The following is an 11,828-nucleotide window of genomic DNA, read 5'->3' as shown; positions in this document are numbered from 1 at the left end:
TCGGCTCTGCGGTGCCCCCCGGCGCGCCTGCGCGGCCTCGGTCCGCCACCACCCCGGCGGTCCCCGGGAGGCCCGCCCCGCCCTCCCCCGCCCTCCCCCGCCCTCCCCCGGAGGTCCCCGGGAGGCCCGCCCCGCCCTCCCCCGCCCTCCCCCGGAGGTCCACGGGAGGCCCGCCCCGGCCAAGCTCGCTTGAGATTTTAGCACCCTCGAGGGTCACCGGCCGGGTGCCTTTTTTGCGGCCGTGTTTGCGTTGCCGGGGAGGAGTTGCCGAACGAACTCTCAGCGGACTCTGCGGCGGTGTTTGCAGTGCTGGCTTGGTTTCTCAAACGTTAGAGAACAGCTTCCTGGGTGGTCTGCACACGCTTATCAAATGGTGGCCAGCTGGTGTAACAAGTTGTTTCCGGATGTAAGGCAGGGACAGCTGTTTCTTTACGACTGTTCTCCCTGTTCAGAAGGTATCTGGTACAGGATAGGTGCTCTGCCCATATTTGTGGAATGAATGAGTGAACTGGATCAGTATAACTGCAGGTGACGTCCCCAACGCTTCCCGTACAGGATAAACAGTGTCGTGAACGTACGTGTCCCTCATGGGAAGGGTGCCTCAGGTCCTCCGGGGCAAGGGGATGGGGAGCTTAGAGTCTCCTCCAGCCTCGGACAGGCACCGGGCCGCTCCCGACCTTGGGCGCACCTCCAGGAGGCGGAGCTTCTGAAAGCCGTGATCATTCGACCTTTGTCAAGGCATTTCTTCCTTGCTACCAAATTAATTCTTGTTCATTGTAGGCAAGCACACACACACACAAAAAGCCATCTATAGTCCCACAACACGGAAGGAACGGCTGCTAACGTTTTTAACATTCTTACAAGCAGCTTTATTGAGATGAAATTCACAATTCACTCATTTAAAGTGTAGTTCAGTGATTTTGGGCATAGCCAGATTGTGCTACAGCGCCAGATGATTTTAGAACGCTGATAACATTGTAAGGAGTGTCTATTCTGTGATTTTCTATGACCATATATACCTTTTATAAACAATTTAGATCATACAGTGTATGATCACCCATTTATTAAATGTGTCATAGATTCTCTGGGGGTCTATACCTTCTACAGCCCCGCTCCTAATGGCTGGTGCCATCACACCAATCCCTATGAGGGGGCATTTGGATATTTCCTTTTTTTACTGTAATAAATCATGTTAACAGACCATTTGTCAGTAAATCTTAGCACCCAATGGTAATTATTTCCATAAACAAAACAACACTTATTTCCATAGGTTAAATAAATTCATAAAAACAGAATTGCCAAATCAAAGTGTTTGAAAATGTTTAACGCTTTTTTAGGTATTGCCAAACCATCCTTGCAAAAGCAGGATCCTTGCATATTCCTGGTGGTGGGGTGGGAAGCACCCTGCACCTTGCTGCCTGGAGTTTAGGGCAGCCTCAGACCTTTCATCTGAGCATGCATCCATTGGAGGAGCCATTCTCAACACAGAGTCCCCGGGGTTCATGCGGTTACACCCAAACTCCGGGCTGGTCGTAGATGCTACCTCGCAGCTGCTTCCTCAAGTTACTGCAACCGTTAGTCTCTATTGACCAATTCTTGTCATTTCACAGAGGTGAGATCATGTAATATTTGCCCTTTTGTGACTGACTTCTTTCACTCAGCATAATGTCTCCAAGGTTTACCCTTGTTGTAGTGTGTCAGGACTTCATTATTCTTTAAAGCTGAGTAGTATTTAATTGTACAGCGTCCCCTCTATCAGCGCTTCCGGGGCCTGAGGCTGAGCACCTCTGCCTACACACAGCCAGAGAGCAACCACTGGGATGGGGGGCCTGGTCTCCCCCAAAGTCCAGGAGGCGGTGCAAGCTGACCCCCTTGCTCTGAAGGTGGCCCACTGCCGTCAGAGGGGAAGCCAAGGCCCCTACTCCTGCCTGCTGCTCCCTCCCGGGTCCCGTTCCCGCGCCAGCTGGCAAGGTGGCTCCTGGTCTCCCAGGAAGCCTGCACCAGGTTCTCTGGTGGTTCCAACTCTGTGCTGGTTGTATTTGTTTTCTGCTTAGACCCGTGTGTCTCCCTGCTCTCTTCCACTTGGCCATCCTCCTGTTAAATATCAAACAGGCTTCCAAACATTTTATAAGATGGTCTTATTTGAAAACAAAACAAAGCACATCCACTGAAAACAAGTAGAGCAAACCCCGCATGGGGTCAGGATACACCATGCACACTAGGGAGCTCGGCCTCCTGCCCACTGGGCCCTGGAGACCCTCAGGGGCTGTCGCTGAAGGTAGCTGAGGCCCCCCTGCACCAACCACAAACACCCCCAAGCAGGGGGGACACACAGTGGCTAAAAGTCAGGCTCTGTGGCCAGACTTCCAGGGCTCAAATCCCAGCTCTGCCGCTTCCCAGCCAGTGGCTCGTTGTTAGGTGCTGGCGAGTCCATTTCAACTCATGCAACCCCATGTACCACAGAATGAAACACTGCCCAGTCCTGTGGCATTCTCACAGTCCTTGTTATGCTTGAGCCCATTGTTGCAGCCACTGTGTCAACCCACATTGTTGAGGGTCTTCCTCTTTTCCGCTGATCCTGTACTTTGCCAGGCATGATGTCCTTCTCCAGGGACTGATCCCTCCTGACAACATGTCCAAAGTATGTAAGACGCAGTCTCGCCATCCTTGCTTCTAAGGAGCATTCTGGTTGTATTTCTTCCAAGACAGATTTGTTCGTTCTTTTGGCAGCCCATGATATATTCAATATTCTTTGCCAACACTACAATTCAAAGGCGTCAGTTCTTCTTCGGTCTTCTTTATTCATTGTCCAGCTTTCACATGTATATGATAGGATTGAAAATACCATGGCTTGGGTCAGGTGCACCTTAGTCTTTGCTTTTCAACATTTAAAGCAGATTTGCCCAGTGCAATGTGTCTTTTGATTTCTTGATTGCTGCTTCCATGGGTGTTGACTGTGGATCCAAGTAAAATGAAATCCTCGACAACTTCAACCTTTTCTCCATTTACCATGATGTTGCTTATTGGTCCAGGTGTGAGGATTTTTGTTTTCTTTATCTTGAGGTGTAATCCATACTGAAGGCTGTGGTCTTTGATCTTCATCAGTAAGTGCTCCAAGTCCTCTTCACTTTCAGCAAGCAAGGTTGTGTCATCTGCATAATGCAGGTTGTTAATGAGTCTTCCTCCAATCCTGATGCCCCATTCTTCTTCATATAGTCCCACTTCTTGGATTATTTGCTGAGCATACATATTGAATAGGTATGGTGAAAAGACACAACTCTGACACACACCTTTCCTGACTTTAAACCATGCAGTATCCCCTTGTTCTGTACGAACAACTGCCTCTTGATCTATGTACAGGTTCTTCATGAGCACAATTAAGTGTTCTGGAACTCCCATTCCTTGCAATGTTATCCATAATTTCTTATAATCTACGGAGTCGAATGCCTTTGCATAGTCAATAAAACACAGGTAAACATCCTTCTAGTATTCTGGTATTCTCTACTTTCAGCAAAACTATGCTTGTGTGTGATATTAATGATACTGTTCAATAACTATCGCATTCTGTTGGATCTCTTCTAGCCAGTTGGCCAGGTAGCTGTCTTCAAAATTTCTTGGTTTAGATGAGTGAGCACTTCCAGCGCTGCATCCATTTGTTGAAACATCTCAATTTGTATTCCATCAATTCCTAGAGCCTTATTTTTTGCCAACGCCAGTGCAGCTTGGACCTCTTCCTTCAGTACCATCGGCTCTTCATCAATGGTACCTCCTGAAATGGGTGAACACTGACCAATTCTTTTTGGTACATTGACGCTGTGTATTCCTTTCACCTTCTTTTGATGCTTCCTGAGTCATTTAACATTATTCCCGTAGAATCCTTCAAATTGCAACTCAGTGCTTGAATTTTTTCTTCAGTTCTTTCAAGTTGAGAAATGCTGAATGTGTTCATTCCTTCTGGTTTTCTATCTTCAGGTCTTTGCACATTTCATTATTTTACTCTGTCTTCTTGAGCCACCCTTTAAAATCTTCTGTTCAGCTCTTTTTACTTCATCATTTCTTCCTTTTGCTTTAGCTACTCTACATTCAAGAGCAGGTTTGAGAGTCTCTTCTGACATCCATTTTGGTATTTTCTTTCTTTCCTGTCTTTTTTATTGTGACTTCTTGCTTTCTTCATGTATGATGTCCTTAATGTCATCCCACAGCTCATCTGCCCTTTGGTCATTAGTGTTCAGTGTGTCAAATCTATTCTTGAAATGGTCTAAATTCAGGTGGGATATACTTTTTTTTTACTCAAGGTCATTCTTTGGCTCTCCTGCACTTGTTCTAATTTTCTTCAACTTTACTGCCTAGGAGAAATTGATGGTCTGTTCCACAGTCACCCCCTGTCCTTGTTCTGACTGATGATATTGAGCTTTTTCATTGTCACTTTCCACAGATGTAGTCAATTTGATTCCTGTGTATTCCATCTGGCGAGGTCCATGTGTATAGTCACTGCTTATGTTGTTGAAAAAAGGTATTTGCAATGAAGAAGTCGTTGGTCTTGCAAATCCTATCATGCGATCTCTGACATTGTTTCTATCACCATGGTCATGTTTTCCAACTACCAAACCTAATTCTTTGTTTCCAACTTTTGCATTCCAGTCACCAGTAATTATCAGTGCACGTTGACTGCATTTTTGATCAATTTCAGACTGAAGAAATTGGTAAAAATCTTCAAATTCTTCATCTTTGGCCTTAGTGGTTGGTACATAAATTTGAATAATAGTCCTATTAACTGGTCTTCCTTGTAGGCATATGGATATTATTCTATCACTAACAGCATTGTACTTCAGGATAGATCTTGAAGTGTTCTTTTTGACGATGAACACAACACCATTCCTCTTCATTTTGTCATTCCCAGCATAGTAGGCCACATGATTGTCTGATTCAAAATGGCAACACCAGTCCATTTCAGCTCACTAATGCCTAGGATATCAATGTTTATGCATTCCATTTCATTTTTTGTCGGCTTCCAATTTTTTTAGATTCATACTTTGTACGTTCTACATTCTGACTATTAATGGATGTTTGCAGCTGTTTCTTCTCATTTTGAGTCATGCCACATCAGCAAATGGAGGTACCAAAAGCTTGACTCCATCCATGTCATTAAGGTCCATGGTACTTTGAGGAGGCAACTCTTCCCCAGTCATATTCTGAGTGCCTTCCAACCTGAGGGGCTCATCTTTTGGCACTTTATCAGACAACATTCCACTGCTATTCATAAGGTTTTCACTAGCCAATTTTTTCCCCGGTCCTTCTTCCTTGTATGTCTTAGTCTAGAAGCTCAGCTGAAACCTGTCCACCAAGGGTGACCCTGCTGGTATTTGAAATACCAGTGGCAAAGTTTCCAGTATCACAGCAATATGCAAGCCACCACAGTATGACAAACTGACAGACACGTGGTGGATTTTCCTAGGTAGGGGCAGTTTAATGGCCTTCACTTGGCTTTTCCTACAATAATAGCCCTTACTCCTTCCGGGATCCAATATGGGGGTTCTGCCAGTTGCCGTGTACATGAATTCCAATTATGCATTCTGGAACTGGGGAAATCACTACAGGATGTTTGGGAACTCACTGGACCCACCTTAAGATAACCTGAGTTAAGACTCCATTAATAACCTGATCTCCATACACCCCCACTCTGATTGTGGGCCACAGTGACATTTTGGGTCTCCTGGAATTAGTGTCAGTTCAGAGCTAGTATCCAGTAATCCCTGAAAAGTCTGATTATTTCCTTTCCCCAGTGAGCAGTCACTCTCATAAAAGGCCGTAAATACCTTTGGGGAAGACTGGGAGAAAGATTTTCAGTATAAATTTTTGGCAGTGTTCTGGGGTCCTTTGTCAAGGGGCCCCAGCCTCTCCTTCATTGAAGGGACTGTAAGGTCTGTAAACGACACAGGAAGCATCAAAATAAGATGGAAGGAATACACAGAGTCACTATACCGAAAAGAACTGGTACTAATTGACAGAATATCCATTGAAATATTTCAACAAACAGATGCAGCTCTGTAAGTGCTCATTCACCTATGCCAAGAAATTTGGAAGACAGCTACCTGGCCAACCAACGGAAAACCAAAAAAACTTGTTCCCATCGAGTCCACTCTGACTCAGAGCGACCCTACAGGACACAGTAGAACTGCCTCATACAGTTTCCAAGGAGCACCTGGTGGATTTGAACTGCTGACCTTTTGGTTAGCAGCCACAGCTCTTAACCACTACACCACCAGGGTTTCCACTGACTGTAAGAGGTCTATATTTATGCCTATTCCAAAGAAAGATGATCCAGCTGAATGAGGAAATTATCTAACAATATCATTGATATCATATGCAAGTAAAATTTTGCTGAAGATCATTAAAAAGCGGCTGCAGCAGTGCATTGACAGAGAACTACCAGAAATTCAAGCCAGGATCAGAAAAGGACATGGAAGCAGAGATGTCACTGCTGATGTCAGATGGCTCCTGGCTGAAAGCAGAGAATACCAGAAAGATGTTTACCTGTGTCTTATTGACTATGCAAAGGCATTCAACTGTGTGGATCATAACAAATTATGGATAACATTGTGAAGGATGGGAATTCCAGAACACTTAATTGTGCTCATAAGGAACCCGTACACAGATTAAGAGGCAGCTGTTTGAACAGAAAAAGGGGTACTGCGTGGGTTAAAGTCAGGAAAAGTGTGCGTCAAGGTAGCATCTTTTCACCATACCTACTCAATCTGTATGCTGAACAAATAATCCGAGAAGCTGGAGGTATGAAGAGGAACGTGGCATCAGGATTGGAGGAAGACTCATTAACAACCTGTGTTATGCAGATGACACAACCTTGCTTGCTGAAAGTGAAGAGGACTTGAAGCATTTACTGATGAAGATCAAAGACCACAGCCTTCAGTATGGATTACACCTCAACATAAAGAAAACAAAAATCATCACAACTGGACCAATAAGCAACATCATGATAAATGGAGAAAAGGTTGAAGTCAAGGATTTCATTTTACTTGGATCCACAATCAACATCCATGGAAGCAGTAGTCAAGAAATAAAATGACGCGTTGCATTGGGCAAATCTGCTACAAAAGACCTCTTTAAAGTGTTGAAAAGCAAAGATGTCACCTTGAGGGCTAAGGTACACCTGACCCAAGCCATGGTGTCTTCAACTGCCCCATATGCATGCAAAAGCTAGACGATGAATAAGGAAGACCAAAGAAGAACTGACACCTTTGAATTGCTGTGTTGGTGAAGAATATTGAATATACCACAGGCTGCCAGAAGAACAAATCTGTCTTGAAAGAACTACAAGCAGAGCGCTCCTTAGAAGCAAATATAGCAAGACTACACTGCACATACTTTGGACATGTTATCAGGAGGGATCACTCCCTGGAGAAGGACATCACGCTTGATAAAGTAGAGGTTCAGCAAAAAATGGGAAGCTCCTCGACTAGATGAATTGACACAGTGTCTACGACAATGGACTCAAGCATAACAATGATTGTGAGGATGGCACAGGACCAGGCAGTGTAGTGCACAGGGTCACTGTGAGTTGGAACCAACTTGACTGCACCTAACAACAACTAACAACAAACTGGCTCAAGTCTAGGATTTGAGAGGCTTTGACTCTCTGTTCTGGCAGTTTAAATTAGAGTGCCATTCATTTGACCTAGAATTCTTCTGCTTGTGCTGATCAAGGAAATATTTAGTAGATTTCCCATTGTTTCACCCCTAGGGACACCATGCTAAGTAGCCAATACTATAAGTCCATACTAGTCAGACTACTCTGATTACTGCATTGGCTCATCTGTCCATTACGGGAACCATCCCTATCTTGTCTCTATCGACTGAGGGCCGAGACTTGGCCCCTGCCACCACAGGGTCCAGTCAGCCCCGTTCTAGTTAGGTGTCATAATTCAGTTAGGGTAGCTCCCACTGTCAAATCTGACTTACATAAAATAGCAATCACAGCAGCCTTCAAGGATGCTGGGTTCCCTTCACAAATTTGTTCCTCATTGTTGTGGTAAAAGGTGTGCCCCCTGGGCAGTCCATGTGTGGGTCTGTGTGTCTCACCTGATAAATCCACTCCAGTATGTGAATTTCCCTAAGCCTTTGGATACCTTTTCTACAGTATACCAAGGCAGGTCTGGCACTTCAGCTTGATGTAGTGTAGGGCACCGTGTTGCATGCTGCAACATCCCAACCAAATAAACTATTAGATCCTTTCTTAACCTCTTGAGCTAAAACATTGAATGAAGAATCTGTGCTCAGTGGACCCATATCAATAAACTCAGACCAATTCAACTGTAGTTCCTTGCACCATTATCCCATACCCTTAATAGTCATTCTACACATATTCCCTAGGTTTCTGTTTGTCCATATTAGAAAAGTGAAGCAGCTCTTTTGGCATATAGTGTACCTCCTCTGGGTCACACTTTGTACTTCCCCTTTTGGGGATCACTGAGACTTAAGTCTAGTTATAGGTCTAGAAGAAAAAATGGGTGGTGGTTTTTTTTTTTTTTTAGTATAGTCAGCAATGTCTTATATGGCATCTGCCTCAGGCGATGCCCCAAGCGATGACTCAGATGCCTCCCTAGGGGATGACTCAGACAAAAGCTCTTTAGACATGGTTGGGTTAATTTCATCAGATCGGGGGTGGAAGGGCTAAGGGTTTTGTTTGCAGGCACAATTCAGTGGAATTTAGGGGCTCAGTTTTCCCAGCTTCCCGATTATCTGTCCATATGTCCCCATCCCAATTTCAGGATCCCATTTCTTCCCAATCAATGCCCTCACTTTTACTTCAGACACCATTTGAGTTTGGGGATTCAACTGGCATTGTAACTCAGCCACTCTTACAATAAGAGTGTGGATTTGGTTTTTAGTAATATCAGCTCTGTTACTACAAGAAATAAGCCTTTCTTTCAGGGGGTATAGGTGGCAACTTTCAGGTCATTTATGCGGTGCTTGAGCTTTTACTCTGAAGTCCTGAGTACATCTCTTTTTTTCACCACTTTGCCTAGTGAAAGTAGGACCAACCATCCAACTTCCTTATACTTCTCATTCTGACAAAACTGTAGAAAAGTATCAAGCATTAGCTCACCCAGAGCCTTGCTCTCGATATTTAATCTATTGGTAGTGATTTTTTGCATATTTCTATTGCCACCTCAAGCCATGGATTAGCATTGCCCTGTTTACTAATGGAATCAGAGTCTTCAAGACTAACCAGACTTGAGAACCAATTTAGAAAACTCATCCTTACAATTTTATTTCTCTAGAACCACTCTCGGTACCAAATGTCTTACGCTGGGTTCTCCAGAGAAGCAAAACCAGTGAAGTATATATATATATTTTACATGTAAGAATGTATCTATATAGCTATGTCCGTCTGTGCATCTGTCTGTCTATCATCTATCTATTTCTCTATCTCTCTATCTCTCTCTCTCTCTCTATCTATCTATCTATCTATCTATCTATCTATCTATCTATCTATCTATCTATCTATCTATCTATCTATCTATCATCCATCCATCCATCCATCTATCTATCTGGAGCCCTGGTGGTACAGTGGTCAAGTGTTCAGCTGCTAACCAAAAAATCAGCAGTTCAAATCCACTAGCCACTCCTTGGAAACCCTATGGAGCAGTTCTACTCTGTCCTATAGGGTTGCTGTAAGTTGGAATCGACTCAAGAGCAAAGCGTTTATATATAGAGAGAGAAAGAGAGAGAGAGATTTATCTCAAGGAAATGGCTCAAGTGGTTGTACAGACTGGGAAGTCCCAAGTTCGTAGGTCAGGCATCAGGCTGGAGGCTTCTCCTGGCTTAGGTATCTACATGGACTGACAAGACCAAGATCAGCACGTCAGACAGTGGCTGCTGGCTCACAGGATGGAGAGGTTGATGAATCCAAGATCGGCAGATTAGCTGCTAGCTAATGTCCCAAGAACCAGAGGTCACATGATGATGGGCCGGATCTAGGATCCAGAGTGAAAGACTTGCTGGAACATCCATTTATATGGAAGCAGGCTACACCCCCAAGGGAACTAAGTCCCTTTCAACAGATTTCCTGTTCACAGTAGATCTCATCATGGAGTGGATTACATCATTACATAACTGCCAAATCACTGAGAATCATGGCCCAGCAAAGCTGACACACAACGGGGCATGCACTGGATAATGTACATTCTCATGGGGCTGTATTGATGTCCACTGATAATGCTCAGTGTTAAGGCTGCCCCAGGCCCAGCTCTCAGCCATCTGAAGGCATCTTGGGGGCCCAGCCAGGGTGTTTCTCAGGGTTGCTCACAGCCAAGTGTCCAGAGGTTGGTGTCCTCTGTGCTCTGGGCCTCGGTTTCCCCTTGTGCACCATGAGGAGGCAGACCCAGGGATAAGCTGAGTGAGTCCTCACCTGACACCTCACCCCAGAGAAGAAGACTGTCTACTGGGCTCTTGGCCCCTGGGGTGTCTAGAGCATTCACAGGGGCTCTAACAGCAAGGCTGGGGTGGAGGCAACTGAGACAGGGAGACATAGGGTTGTGCCCAGGTGTGGTGTACGCCTAGGTGTGGTCCGCATCCAGGTATGGGCCACAGCCAGGTGTGGTTTGCATCCACGTGTGAGCCAAGCAGGCCAGAGGAAAGAGGAAGGGAGACTGGGGATGGGGAAGGCCTGGCTGTGGGAAGTTTCCCAGCCTCACAGATACCCCACTGGACTCCAGTGACTCCAGAAGCAAGCATGGGATGGCTTTAATGGAGCCTACAGCATGACCATCCCCCACCACTCCACCCTAGACCATGGGACAGTGGAGAGCTGGCCTCAGGCTGGGCCACATGTCACCCTGCTGGGAAGAGAGCTTCCCAAAGGCCCCAGCTCAGCCCCGGGTCTGGTGCCAGGCAAGGGGCCTGGTGGTGAGGAGCAGGCCTCTGGATACTGGACTGTCCTGCCTAACCCTGCTTGTCCAGCCCCAGGGTCTCTGAGCCCTGTTGCCAGGTACCAGGAAGCTCTGGCCCACCCCAAGGGCCCCAGGCCCACCCTGTTCTGCTTCCCGCAGAGGTACCAGCTGGGCAGGGTGGGTGGGAAGCAGCCGATAGCTGGTGTCAGGCTGATAGTCCCCAAGGAGTCCAGCTGGCAGGCTGGGCCCTAATGGAGCTGAAGTCCAGGACTAGCTGGCCTCTCCGTAGCTGCCTGTGTTCCTCTATGAACCTCAGTCTCCTCATCTGCCGGCTGGGAACAAAAGGCCCTAATGTGCTGGTCTGTCTGATCTGCCCCCATTTGAGGTCCTGTTTCTTCCCCAACCCTCGAGGCACCATTTCAGGAGCATGGGAAGGGTCTCCCTCCCCACCCCCAAGAGTGGCCACCCTTTGGTCACAGCGAGGAGCAGTGCCATAGGCCAAGGGCTCTGAAATGAGGCGGGGCCACTGTCACTGACAAGTGAGCTGACTGTGTGTCTTCCATTGATTGCCTGACCCGCACACTGCATAAACCTTCAATTGTGAGCAGGAGCAGGGTAACGGTCCTGTTACCCTGAGGCACCCCCACACGTAATGGTCATGGGTCAGTAAAGACCAACCTGCAAGCCAGGCATAGCCTCTGAAGGAACTAACATGGCTGAGACACCCCCAGATGTTTCAGGGTAATTATCCCAAGATACCTCCAAAAGCTTCAGGGGTCTCCTTTCTCTACCGACCAGATCCGATGTCCCCATTAGTGCTGGGACCTGGCTCAGCCCACCATGAAGCAGGGCCAGGACCCCACAGCCTGGGCAGTTGACTTCTGGAGTCTCCAACTCTGTGGGACCACTAAGGAGTGG

This window comes from Loxodonta africana, chromosome 8 (assembly GCF_030014295.1).
Source record: "Loxodonta africana isolate mLoxAfr1 chromosome 8, mLoxAfr1.hap2, whole genome shotgun sequence".
Lineage (NCBI taxonomy): Eukaryota > Metazoa > Chordata > Mammalia > Proboscidea > Elephantidae > Loxodonta > Loxodonta africana.
Note: the sequence above shows the minus strand (reverse complement) of the source record.